Below are 14993 nucleotides of genomic sequence, written 5' to 3' on the forward strand. Positions count from 1 at the left end.
TCAGAGAAATTAGACCTCACAATTGTGTGTGCTCTGTGTGTGAATGGGGTAAGGGACTCTATAGATAGAAGTTAGGCATCAACCTAAGACAGCAAAGAAAAAATCAGTGTGGCACAGTTAGTACAAAAGAGAACCGGAGTTAGTATTACCCTGCTGTCTCTGACTCCTGTGTGGGGTGGGAAAGTGTAATGCCCCAGAAATCCACACATGTCTCATGAAGTAGAAAGCAGCTTTGGCCATTAGGTTTGCTGTAGAGGCTCCCTTGATGAGAGGTCAATCCAGGAGTAGGACAGAAAATGTAGGTTAACTCTGAGAAGTCATCAGCACCAGCAGTCATTGAGATGGAGCTGAGGCAACATGAGAGTCCCTTGTCCCTGATCAAGTCATGAGTACAAACCACATATTCACCAGCAGTTTATCTAAAGATACCAGCTCAAGAGGTCAGGAACCCAAAACAAAACAAAACAAGAAAACAACCAAAAAACAAAACCCCAAAACAAAAAATCTGTAGCTGAAGCAAGGACCCGAGGATCAGCATGTATCTCAGAGCCCTGGCCCGCCCCCCACCCCCCTCAAATAGCGACAAGGTTACATAAGCAGGTTTCCTCCCCAGGAGACACACAGATGTTATCTGGGGAATGTGATATTAAACACCAAGAGCTTACCTGAAAGATTACTGAATTAACTGTATGTACTGGAAGAAACTAAGATTCAGTCTTTGGTACTTTCTTATATATAATGTGGGTATAATAATAGCAGTTCCATTATATTTGTGAGGATTAAATGTAAAGCATTTCTGTTACTTGAATGTCTGATACAGAGTAAATACACAGTAAATGTTAACCATTGTCATTGTAACCCCTCCTCTTAACTGGCTCTACAGGTGCTCATAACGACAAATTTGGTATCTCCTTTTATTTGCTTGTTTTACATAAGAGAACTGCTCTATGTTGTGTACACAGCTGAGTTAAGGTTGCCATTCAAAACTTCATCTATAGTTTTTCTCACCAAATAAACTGAAAAATTCTTTGCTCAATCCAAAAAAAAAAAAAAGAAGAAGGAAGGGAATTATGAAGGTAAGAACAAAATTCAGTGAAACAAAACAGAAAAACGATAAAGAAAATCAACAACAAAAAAAGCTGGTTCTTCAGAAAAGATAATAAAACTGATAAACCTTTACTAAGAATAACAAAGTTTTTTTTTGTTTGTTTGTTTTAAATAGAGAGAGAGAAGGCACAAATCGCCAATATCAGGAATGAATTAGGGAATATAACTACAGCTCCTGCAGCGTTAAAAAGATAATAAAGGAATATTATGAATGACTTTATGCTCATAAATTTGACAATTAGAAGAAATGAGTCAATTGCTCAAAAACCACAAATGACAAAAATTCAACCAATAATCAGTAGACAATTTGAATCAGTCTATAACCATGAAAGAAAAGGAATTTGTAATTTAAAAGTTCCTAAATAAGAAATCTTCAGGGCCAGAGGGTTTCCCTTAAGAATTCCCTTAAGAATTCCCTTAAGAACGTTGTTAAAGAAGAATTAACAACAATTTTACATAATCTGTTTCAGAAAAGAGAGGAGGAAACACTTCCCAACTCATTTTCTGAGGCCAGTATTTCCCTGAAACCGAAGGCAGACAAAGACAGTTCAAGCAGTTCAAGAGAGAAAGAGAGAAAGCACAAGGGCACAGGAGAGAGGGAGGAAGAGACATGGGGGTGGAGCCCCCTGGGGTCAGGCCAGGTCCCAGGCACAACACCGAGGGACCTTTTCCTTCCCAGGGGCTTTCTTCTCCTTTATCTGCCACAGTGTAGAAGTGGGCGAGGCTTGGGCTGGGAGGGATGGGGGTGATGTCTCCACCTCCCTGTGCTTCCCCGCTGCACCCCACCCTCTGCCAGAGATTAATTTGTGTTCAGTGTATATTCATTAAATTTTTGTCTCCTTAGTAATTTTTCCTTTGGAGAAATGCCCCCCTAAACCTGGTGGGCCTACCCATCACAGGATCCTGACTCCCCAGGCAAGAGTATGACCACATGACCCAGGGAGGCCAGACTATGCTGCCCTCTAGGTGGAGGCATTGACCTGGGGTTGAGCACATGACCCAAATAAGACAGCCTTTTTCGTTCTGAGATAGGAGACACCAAAGTGTACAGAAGCCTGGAGTACACAGGAGCCGTCTGTGCTGCCTCATGAGAAGAACGATCCTTGAAGTGAAGTCTTCATAGCAGACAGTAAAGTCCCAAGATGGAGACGGTCAAAGGCCCTATGGCAGTTGGTACCTCTCAATGCAATTGTACCTGAAGCAGCTGCCTCTGGGGTTTCCCAACGATCGAGGCCAATAAATTCCCTTGTTGCTTAAGCCAGTTTGATGTAGATTTCTGTTACTGGAAATCAGGCATCTTCTAATATATGATGTTACTCAGATCCAGCTGAAGTAACCTCATCCGTTGAGATTTAAATAAAATGTATTTGTATCCCCTTCCCTTTATTCTATAGTAATTCATTTGCCTTTCCCAAGATGTCTGCAAGTTTGCCAGGATTTACAGTTTCCTACCTGCATTTAGCTCTGGGACCTTACTTTGTGTCGAGTGAAGTCTGATGGTCCCATGTAGATGCATTTCTCTGCACACTACACTGATTCAGCCGTGGAATTTATCCCCTTTACTTTGACATTGCCCAAAACTACTCATAAGGGGTGTCTCTGTGTGTCTCTGTGTGTCTGTGTGTCTGTGTGTGTGTGTGTGTGTGTTTACAGCACAGAGAGACAGATAACCTGAGTTGACTGAGTGTTAGACATACCTTCTCTGTAAAGCCATGTAGAATCCCCACCAGGAGTGGAATCTCCCACAGGTCACTTATCTCAACCATCTCTCGTCTCCTACTGTTTGCTTGGTAATCTTCCTCTTCCTCTAGACTCTACACCTTTTCTGGCTTTCTTATTTTCCTGATCTCTCAGACTTGGATTCCTTTACCCAGAAAGCCAACCCCCTCATCCTATTATACTGAACAAGTTACCCTCACAGGCCTCCCTGTGTAAATCCCCAAACTCATCAACATCCTCAGTTAAACTAAAGGGCCATTTGTTCAGATCCTCACCTTCAGAAACCCAGAATTTACAACTGCAGGTTCGCCTGCTTCTGTCCTCAATATGTCGTTGTGAAGAGAAGAAGCCGTATACGAATTTATTTTTCATGATAAGAATTATGCTACCATCATCTATTTTCCCGCACCCGCCCCCCACCCCCACCCCTTCTCTTAGCAGGAAAGGCAGCTACAGTCAGTTGGGTTTCAAATAACAATGTCGTCTCCTGGCCACACGTGTTTTGATTGAGAGATCATGATGAGCACCCCTGTTCTCCACTCAGCTATAGAGACAGTATCATCACATGCACAGCCACTACGTAGCAAGATGGAAGAAATCCTAAGCAAAACTCCCCCTTAGTTGAAATGACCTGAAGTTAGTAAGGTGTTCGCCCTAGTCTGGGGTTGGAGAGGGGTCAGGGTAGACAGCCTGCAGAAATGGCAAATCACAAGGTTTCTCTTTAGGGCAGGGCTTCTCAACCTTGGCATTATTGACATCTTGGACTAGATCCTTCTTTGTTGTAGGGGTCTCTCTTGTGCATTGTAGGGTATTTAGGATATTTGGTCTCTCCCCACTAGATACCAGTAGTATACTGACCCCTCTCTTCCCCATCGGGGAAAAACTTCTCCAGATGAGTATTATGCTAAGTGAAATAAGTCAAACAGAGAAAGACAAATATTGTATGATAGCACTTGTACATGGAATCTAAAAAATACAATGAACTAGTGAATATAGTGAATGTAACAAAAAAGAAGCAGACTCACAGATATAAAGAACAAACTAGTGGTTACCAGAGGAGGCAGGGGGAGGCAAAACTGGGATGGGTGATTAAGAGTTTACAAACTATGAGGTTCAAAATAAGCTACCAGAATATATTGTACAACACGAGAAATATGACCAATATTGTATAATAACCATAAATGGAGTAAAACCTTTAAAAATTGTTAATCGCTGTATTGTATGCCTATAACTTATATAACATTATAGAGCAACTATACTTATAAATAAATAAGTAAATTAATTAATTAAATAAAATAAAAATGTCCCCAGACATCACCAATATCCCAAGGGGGACAAAATTTCTGCTGGCTGAGAATCTCTGCTCTAGGGGGTCACTCTGTAGAAATACACAACAGAAAAGAAATGGGCATTGACTATAACATTATAAAATGTCTACATATAACCTAGTCTATGAACCGATTGAGTAAAACTAATTGCCTTGATTGTGTAGTTTTAACTGATACCCCCAAAATCCAATTTAACTATTAAGGCAAAAGCAGAATGCTTATTCACTATACTAATTTGTTTTAAAAATAACCCAGTCTGGCACACACCTTTGGTAATGATACATACTTCAGGAACATGCTGGGAGAATTAGCACTTAGAAAGTGCTTTAAAGATAAGACCATATTAAAATCATTAGTGTAGCTTTTAAAACCTATATTGTTTTAAAAATGGATTTTGCTAAGAGATATTCTGAGTTTCTAAACCAAACCTCTACTCATTTCTCCCTAATTACTTGTTAGTGGATTTTACAGATGTAGGGCTGGCTGTAGTGCTATGTTTATTGGTCCCTGACATTTAACAGTCATAACATTTTTGTTGACAGAAGGTGACCTATTATATTACACTGTCATAACTGGTTCAGATTCTTCCCCAAGCCATTGCTGGACCTTAACTGAAGGGCATAAGGAAAAGGAAAGAAAGAAGAGATTGGGTACAGCCTAAGCCAGAGGACGAAATTCCAGGGGCTAAGAGGCTTGAATCCATGCAGCCCTCTATACTTGAGATTAGGTGGGGTGGCAGGGCTATGATTCTGGGAAGTTTGTACAATTTAGAGAAGGTCTCTAGGTATGAAATGAGAATACCATAGGAGCAGACGCAAAGTGCAGAAATTATAGTACAAGATAGGTTTGGTGGGCATCTTTTCAAGCTCGCCAGAAATAGGGGTCAGAAAAGGAAGACAAACTCCTATCCTGCTGTTGAGAATAAAGTTTCTGATACATCCTAAGAGGTCAGGTCCAGTTCAGAAACTAGGAAGAACTAAGGTTTCTGGATGTGCAGAGCTTACTGGAGATGGCAGCCTTATATACTCACTAAGACAGATAACCAACAAGGACCTTCTGTATAGCACAGAAGGTCCCACTACTCAATATTCTGTGATAACCTATATTAGAAAAGAATCTAAAAAAGAATGAACATACGTATATGTATAACTGAATCACTTTGCTGTACACCTGAAACTAACACAACATTGTAAATCCAATAAAATAAAATAAAATAAAATACTCCAATAAAATTTTAAAAAAATAAAAAAAAATTTAAAAAGATATTCTTGCACCCCATGGGTCCATGGGATAGTGCTTAGTAATTAGAAACAGGACTCTGGAGACTGACTTGTCCAAGAAGATCCTGACACCCACCAAGAGAGAAACAAGAGAATACGAGGAACACTCCTAACTACAAATTAGAAACCTTTCTTTAGAGACAAGTTCCTTCATTCAGAGATGGAGAGATGGCATTGTAAGAGCTAAGGAGGAAGGGAAAGAGTATGTATCTGTCAGGGTAGAAAAACAAAATCGTCCCAAATATTTAAAATCAAGAGACAGAGCTACTGGGGGCAAGAGTAAGGGACAAACAAGGGATGCTGAGGCATCTGGCATTAACGTTAAGAAGCCAAGGCAGCAGCAGAGACAATCAGCATCACGGGAGCCCCGGCACAGGGCTTTCTGGATACACGTGGGGCCACACAGAGACACAGCTCTTGTCAGAGGTGGGCCTGCAAAGCAGGGAGGGAATGTGGAAGAAACAGCCTGACCTCACTCTGCTCTGATCTCTGATGGCTCCATTGGCTACACCCTAATGGAAGCCACCTGGTGAAGGAGCCTGGCTGTGTGGTCCAGAGGAACCACCCTTCTGTGTCAGAGTGGGTCTAGGTGGGAGGCAAATGGAGAATAACTAGCACAGGAATGCCTACTATGCAGACACCAGACTAGGCATTTTATCTAATTAAAGTCATATGTAGAATTGGTGGATGATTTGAGAAAACCTTTCCCCAAATATTTTCACTGTCAACGTGAAATGTCCAGCATTCAATAAGATTTGGCTTTATTTTTGTGCCCTGAGTCTTCTGGAAGAATAACATTTTATATAGGTAAGAAACAGTTTGGCAAACGTTTCCTAGTTATAATCCTTGAGTTTTTTCGTAATCCTTGTATGGATGTCACCTAATCACAATTATTTACTGGCAGTGTGTGGATTAGATCAAGAATCTCCTGCGAGTTTGGCTGAAGTGCTGCTTAAATGAAGGAAGAAATTATGGAGAAGACTGTGGTAATGAATGATGGTGATTGGCTGTTGGGCTGTCAGGTAAAAGAAAATTTGCATTCCTTCCTTACAGCTGTGGGGCTCAGAACAAAGGTTGGAAGTGAATGGCCCACAGGCCAAATCCAGCTGTAGATGTGTGGTTTCCCCCTCAGAGTGTTGACCCACAGAATATTTTCAAGGTTTTTTATTGGTTGCCAATTTAATAGTCAGACCATACCACAGAGACACATTGTTAAGGCCACATTCTGGTTTATTTGAAAAAAAACCCATAGGAATATGGCCCACATTTGGCCCAAAGAAACAATAAATGAGAGCTGAAAAGTGGCATACTCTTCAGTTTACCATAGTCCCTACCACTCCCTATTGTCCTCACTACATTGTGGCCACATACCAGCTGCCACTTATTATAACACTTGAACTTCTTAATTTTAATACCTGGATTGCTTAACTCATGTGTACCATCTGCCATGTCTCTGTAGGAATTTGGATTTGGATTTCTTGAGTTAGAACGAGAATCCCTGGGTAAGTTCACAGAGAGAGAGATTTTTCACCTGATAATAAGCATGAGCTTCCCAGAGATGCACTGATTGCCATAGATGATAACAAGGTCACTGACACTGAGGATTTACAAGGGAAGCTGGATCACAATTTGGCAGCAACTCTACAGAGAGAATTTAAGCTTTGGATGATAATCCTTAAAATCCCTTCCCTGAGATTTTACTGGAGTTTAGACTGTGATCTTTTAGAGCCATAGACTGTTCCTCACCTCTGATTCTAGCACACGAACTAGAACATGAAGCCAATAAACATATGTTACATCAGATAATACTTTGATTCATTAACTATTCCTTACTTTAAGGCTATGATGGCTGAAACAATTTATTTTTTAATCTGGGGAAAATGCTGTATCAAGTTATTATTGTTCATCAATAAATTAATAATCTTACCTAAGAATGATCCAGCAGTCATGAGACTCAAAACAAGTAAAGTTTAAAAAGTCATGAAAAAGTAAATTATAAAAAGATCAGAGAAGTTCCTAAATAATGTTTATATCCTTTAAAATTTTTAAAAGGGATTACTCCAGTGAGTAACTAACAAAAGAGGAAAGAGGAAAAAAAGAGGTACAGATTATGTTGGACTCAGCAAAAAACAATAAGGAGAGAATTTAACTAATTATGCAAAAACTCTAGAGTGTGACTACCTCTGAGTGTCTGATTAAAGACAGTGGCTTATAAAATATTTAACTTAGTTTAGCAGTTATATGTTTTGTGCCTATTATATACATGCCATTCCTAAAAAGGAATAAAAAATTGAAAGTCTTTATGAAGAGCTCAAGACCCTTTTTTGTCCGTCCCTAAGAGGGGATACTGACATGGGACACAGGCCAAGATCACTATTTGGCTTCGTGGATAGAGCATGAAACTTTGCTGTAATCATAGAAGCTACAGTGTTATAAGCCAAAAAGTTAAAAACTGTACGATCCGCATAGCCTAGACTCTTTGGATTTCCTGTATTTTTAGAATTTCCCTTTTCTGAAAGTTTTCCCATGCCCCTGGGTCCTTGAGCATCTTTGGGACATTTATCTTTGAGTTTGTTCTTTCCCTCCTTTTCCTGCCCTAGGATTCACAAGATATCGAGGGCCAAGGTAAGCTTGTGGCCAATGGGGAAAGAGGCCAAGATGGTAAATTGACTTGCTTTTGATCTAGACCACAAAGCAAAGGGAATTTTTGAGACCCAACCATAGGCCAGCTCACCCAACCTAGAGTTTCCAAATGACAGTTTGAAGTTAACATATTAGGACAATAAACCATCTGCTTGCTTCTTCTTCTGTGCCACTCTAACTCCATTCCCACAGAGCATTAGCCTGCTTTAAATTCCTTTAATGTTTTCTCATCATGCTTAGAATAAAATCCAAATGCTCTCCCAAAGTCTACAAGGCCCAGTATGATCTGATTCCCACCTTGTACTTCAATCTCATTTCATACAACTTTTATTTACGATACTCCATCCCACTGGCCTTTCATCTCTTCTTTAAACATACCAAGCTCATTCCTGGCTCATGGCCTTTCACATGCTGGTCCTCAATTTAGAACACTTTCCCCCAGTCCTCTGCCAGGCTGGCTTTTTCTCATTCTTCTGATCTCATATTAAATTTCACTGACTCAGAGGAACTCGCCCTAACTACATACATCTCATACCCACAACTCTCTTGAACATCACTTTGTTTTCTTTTCTTAGTACAAATCACAGCCTACGTTAATTTATTTCTTGTCTTTGTCTCTATTCTAGAACATAAGCTCTATGAAAGCCTGAACTGAGTGTGGCTCCAATGCCTGGCACAGTGTCTGGCCAAGAAAAGGTTCTCAAATGTGGGAGTGATTGTAACAGCATGCATTGCCAGGAATGTCCACCCCAACACTTCCCATATAGATGCATGGCAGGATTTGAGAGTTCAGGAGCTAACAAAGAATGGTCTACCTCATCACAACCACCCAGTACAGGCATAAGTGAAAACCCCAGAGAGTAATGTAGGAGTTTAAGGAAAAAGAAGATGGTATTGGTTGAGGTGAATTAAGCAACACTCTATAGAAAAGTAGCATTTCTTATCTATCTTTAAAACGTGCATTGGATTCCAATAGGTAAAAAAAAAAAAAAAAAAAAGAGAAGATGATATGAAGAGGAATAATACAAACAAAAGATTACATTGAAAGACATGTTTAGCGATAAATATTACACCAATGGAGTGAGAGGTTTCATAAGCAAAGAGTGAGAGAGAAAAGTGAGAAAGCCAGTCAGGGCTGTCCCAGGAATCCAGAATGGCAGGATAAAGAGTTTGACCCCATCTCATTATATACTGGGCATCCAGAAAAATTCCAAATTTGTGTTGCAATGATATTTAAGATGGATTGTAGTGGAGAGAGACTGGAAATCTGTTAAGAAGCTTTAACAATCAGTTGAATGGCAGCATTGGGTGCCTAAGATCCAGTTTTGTCAGTAGAAGATGAAATAAAGATACCAATGTCAGAGAGACATCCTGGAGGCTGAATCTTGTGGATGTCTGAGATGATAAAGAAAGAGGTTTTAGTGAAGCAAATAATGTGGCTCATATTCAAAGAGAAGAAAAAATAAGGATAAACTGGGTTGGGAAGAGGAAGCACTGAGTCCTGCTATGGGCAAGTGGTTTGAGTCCCCTGAATGACATCTAGATAAAGATGCCCTACAGTCAACTGGAAATGAAGATTCAATGGGGGGAGGGGTTGGTTGGACTGTGAAATCATCTCCTCTAGAGATAACAACTTAAAGTGTGCAGAAGAGTTCACTGATAGAAAAATACAGAGGTGAAGGAACAAAGAGAAAAGGCAGAACCTTGAGGAACATCTACATTTGGGGGCAGCTAGAGGAAGAGGGAAGCAAAGAAGTTTCATCAGGAAGTTCCAAAATAGACTGAACACGTGCTCTGTGTGTCAGAAGTTCAAGTTCCTAACAATAGTATCAATAAATGCATCTATTTATCTTCCAGCATTATTCTTCCTGCAGGATTGCAAATGTCTTATTAATGTCACCCACAACATCCATTTATCATGGCTGTTTATTATTCATCTCGAAGTGACAGCATACCTGGCACTTGTTTAAACGCTTAGGAAGAGACTTCCTGCTGTAACAGATGTCAGGGAAAAGGAGGCAAGGTGTACGCTTCCACCTTAAAATAAAATCAGGATTTAGGATCTGGGTTTTAAAGATACAAAATTCCTTTGTTTGTGTGAATTCTTTCCCCATCCAAAGAATTTGGGGAGAGAAATTTCACTGGTGTTTGTTTATGGTGAAAATAATTTTCTACGTGAATTATGAAAATTCTGTTAATTTTTCATTGAGGTTTTTATACCTCTCTGCACTTCAGTCTCTATATGAGATCTACAACTGATAAGCAGTCAGAGTTGCCTGAAGAAATTGGTACCAAGGAGTAGAAGACAGACCTGGTTGAATATGCAAGATTCACAATGATAATTTCAATTTTTATAACCCAAGGATTTGTCTTTCTAGAAGTTACTATTTTTTTAACTTAATCTTCAGCTTGATTAATAGCCTCAAAGTTCAAGGTCCCAAAGTCTAGCCCTACCTGGCCAACAAACCTTACTTTATGTTCCTTAAACCAGTGGTCCTCAGAGTGTGGTCTCTACCTTAGACCAATGATAAAAATTCCAAGGATTAGTCCAGTGCCCAGAGGACAACATCTCCATTCTAAACCTCAACAGCACATTCCTTTTACAAATGAGAAGATTGATCTTTCTACTGTATTTCATAGCTATGTCCACTTGCATCCTGTCTTATGTTTGTTAAGAAAAGAACTCCAAAATGGTGATCAATAAAACATATAAGGCGAATAACTGGGAAAGGAGCATGATTACAGTTTGAGTTGATAATCCAAGAGGGCCTGGTATAGAAAATAAATTTTTAAAATTAATATTAGTTAAAAATGTGCAATGGGTAATAATATTAGCACTCTCCTACTAGAAAATGATAATAAAACTTATGATCTTAAAATATATATGTTTCGGCATTTCCATAACAGTGGCCAAAAGTAGCATTACTTTATCTACCACCACACTCATGGGGATAAAATGGATGCAACTCTAGTGCTATTCTCTATTAATAGGAATCAGGGCTTCTCAGGGACTAAAAGCTTAGCTAATAGTAGAAAAAAATTAATACGGGTATGAAACATCTCATTGCCTTTAAGAAACAGACTTTCAAAAATGCCTCAGGAAGACAAAAGAGGCAGCTTAATGGAGTGTACACATTGCAATCATTTGAGCAACATGAATAATTATAGTTCACTGGGACAACATGACTATGGAATGCCTTGATGCATAATAGTACCCAACGATGAAAAAGTGTGAGGTACACAAAAAGTTCATTGGAAAACAAAAACAAGGGCATATTTATTTTTTTTAAAATATTTTTAATAAGTAGGTTAGAGAATTTATATAGAGACAGATATAGAAATATAGATACGATATAGATGTTCTGTTTCTTTTATTTGATTTTCCTTCTAAGTAAATAGAAAAGAACAGATAGAGTTAATTTTAAGTCAAATAACTCAAGGAAAGTTAGAGATTTTTCTTGGTTAACCAGAGGAGTGATCACTTCCTATGGCCACACTTAACAGTCAATAGGAAGTCTAGCCGTGTATTAGATGCTGAGGTATGAGGCAGCGTCCGAAGAAGAGGGTCTGCTGCCTAGACTCCCCCTTTCACTCCTTCAATGAGGAAACCACTGGGTGTTTTTATTCCAAAAATACTGAGAAATGAAGGCATCGTGAAGTAAAGGCTCACTGCCTGGGACTAAGATTGGATGGACGGGGCGCTCTCGGGGGGGCTCCATGTTGCTAGTATAAGGGTTTCTGATGACTCATTGCCATAGCAACTGAACCTTGACTCTAAGACAAAATTCAGGCCAGAAAACATCAGCTCAGGATGGAATCAATTTTGAAGAGATCCACTAAGATCCCATATGCCAACCAAAAATAAATGACTGATAACCCAGAATCTGTAAACTCAGCTGGTCTGACACCGCATTCTGTATTACTGTAGCTCTAGGAAAGTAGAAACACTGAGAAGTATAAAATACAGGGAAGGTATAAAACAAGTTTATAAATAATGAAGACATAAATCAAACCCATAGTATAAATATTTCTTGATCACTTAAGTATAGGTGTAATACATTTTGAATCCCATTGTGATTACTTGTGTGTTTATATGCACGTATGTGCATGCTGTCTGCTTTTGAATTTTCTGAAGCTTTTAAATGAAATTGATAGAGATTTTATTGAAATATTTAGGAGCAGCTGTCTACTTAAATTTGTAATCAGCAATTAAAGATTTAAGATGATTTGATTCCTAAAGTATGTTTTGATTTATTAGTGGCAAAAGTAGTGTTTGAATGTTGAGGAACAAATTTAATAATGAATAAGATTACAAATGTGAGCAATTAAAAAGTTACCAATAGTAGCCAGTGTTTTCCCTACACCTGGTCACTAAAGATCCTTGATCATTAAACATCCTTGGTCACTAGAGATCCTAGAAGATGTTATTCTCTGATTTTTCCTAGTAGGAATTTTGCCTTTCAATATCAGATCATACACCCAAGGATGGGGCTCTGATTTCTCCTTCCTTCCCCCAGAAGTGCAGGGCTAGGTACACACTACTGTTGGCTTAAACTAAGATTCAATAGGAAATCTATAAAATAATTATTTTCCATTGTCTACTTCAGTCATTTTTGAGTAAAGGTGGAATGGTTACCAATAATGAAGGAAGCCCTGATCTCAGTCATACACTGAAAGCAAAGAAGCATAAAATATAGCCCTACCCTCCAAGACCTGAGCAAGGAGTGAAAAGAGGTAAGGCAGACTCTGGTACAACGATAATCCTGTTTACATCTCTGATGCACCAAGTCTTTACTGGGAACACCATAGAGGAAACGTGGGTTTTTGTATGTGTCCTCCACCCAACAACAAAAAAACAAATGAGGTGTGCGATGCCTCCAACAGAGATTCGGGCACATTTTCTTACTTTACAGGGTCAACATTTTCAACATTTATCTTGACAAGTAGTCGTGGGTTAGTCTGACATGCTTTTTAGAGCATCATAACTTGAACTTAGAGAATTGGTTTGAGTTGATCACAATAAAGGCAGAGATGAAATCCCACTTACAAAACTGCGGTGCCAGAAAAAGCAAACCTCTTGTGTAACAGTCCTGACCAATTTGTTAGCTACTCCACACAATATTCAATATTTCCACAAAAAGGTACCGGCACAACAAAGGCTGTGGACAGTTGTCTTGGAGCCTCTTGTAATGGGATTTGACAAAAGCCAGGCACTTTGGGCAGGCTCCATCAATGTTAATTGAAGCAGAAGTGATTCAAAGACAAATAGGAGTCCTTGAGAGGTGACAGGGGGGCTTGGGGATTGTGACTCTTTCCTTTTCCCATTACCCCTTTATATTTAATTACTTGTTCTAGCCAGTGAATTGTAATTTGATTTGCCATTAGGTGACTCTCGCTTGGTCTCGTAAGTTAGCTGAGTCTTTCACTTAAAGGAAAAAATGTCTCATAGCCTGTGACGGTGCCTGTTTCACAGGATGGAAATTATCCCCTGGCAAGTGGGTCTCTAATTGATAAGGTCTCCTTTTCAGTTCCTAACATTGCAGAGGTATTTGTATTTGTGTGCAAGTTAGCTACTTATTGGAGAGGTGATCTCAGGAAACACTGGTTGAGAAGTGAGGTGTGAAACAAGGAAGGAAAGGCAGCCAGCAAAAGTGGGTTCACAAACTAGTTCCCACCATGGGCCACCGAAGTGTCACCTCATTGGGGACCTCAGAGCCAGCTTAGAATGCACCTCAGTCCGTCTCTCCAAAGGGTGAGGGAGGTGGGGCATTTATACACCAACGCTCCTCAGTCCTGGTTGAGGGCTAGACTCAGTGGAGAGGGGAGGACGCCCCAGAACTTCCGGCCTGGGGTGCACACAGGTACCCCAGTCCAAGAAAGCCCTCAGAAATAGGGACAAGGAGCCAACTGCGTCCGCTACAATCTGCCTGCAAATATGTAAACTGCTTTCAACGCCAGTGGTCCTTCAGAAAGACACACAATAACACCACCTCCTTGATAAGATGTTGGAGGGACTTAGGAAGAGGTTATTTCCGTCCCACTTGATGATGCCCTTAATACAGACTTTAGGAACTAAGGTTAGAGTCAGTATCGTTTTGCTGAAGAATCTAACATCATGTCGCCTTTAGTAGGTGTCCGTTCATTTACCCCTGAGGTAGCTCCTGGGCTCAACATTCCTGTCCGCTAGGCCCTCCGCTGGGTGCATCACTCTGGAACATCAGAATGCTAAAGAGAGGTCGAATTCAGCACACTGTGGGCTGAACCTGGATCCCACTCAGAAATAGGCATATTTTTTAACTTAAAAAATACTAATTTTTAAAATAAAACCTTTAATTTTCATATTGATTTGCTGTTAGTTGGCATACATTTGCCGAGCTTAGACAATAATTGTAGGAAGCAGGCAGGAGAGGATAGTAATCAATGGCCCCAAGTTACAAGGAAGGACAATGAAGTTCCCAAGGTGAGGTTCAAAGTCAGAAGGCAGTAAAGCAGACAGGGGCTGGGACCCAGGTGAGGGAACAGCTGAGCACAGTGGTAAAGAGCCCAAGCTTTGGGGTCAGGCAGGCCTGGGGCATCCCAGCTGGGACTCCCACCAGCTGGGGGTCTGGCCCAGTGACCCAGCCATTCGTACCTCAGTTTCTCGTCCAAGTAATGGGAGGTGACAGGACCTACCTCATGTGGGTTTTGTGACAATTAAATGAGCCAGTGCTTGTAAAGTGTTGTGCCCAGTGCCCAGTATGTGGTAAGGACTTAATAACTGTTACTTGCTCTTGTGTTATTATTACCATTTTAATGACTTCAAGGTAGAAAGTAGGAAATGTTCTTTCTACCGTGCATGGCTTGAAGTCCAGCATAACATCCGTGGGACTATACTACGTACCACGGCAATCAGAGCAAATCCTGCTCGCCACCCAAC

The sequence above is a fragment of the Eschrichtius robustus genome, chromosome 12 (assembly GCF_028021215.1).
Source record: "Eschrichtius robustus isolate mEscRob2 chromosome 12, mEscRob2.pri, whole genome shotgun sequence".
NCBI lineage: Eukaryota > Metazoa > Chordata > Mammalia > Artiodactyla > Eschrichtiidae > Eschrichtius > Eschrichtius robustus.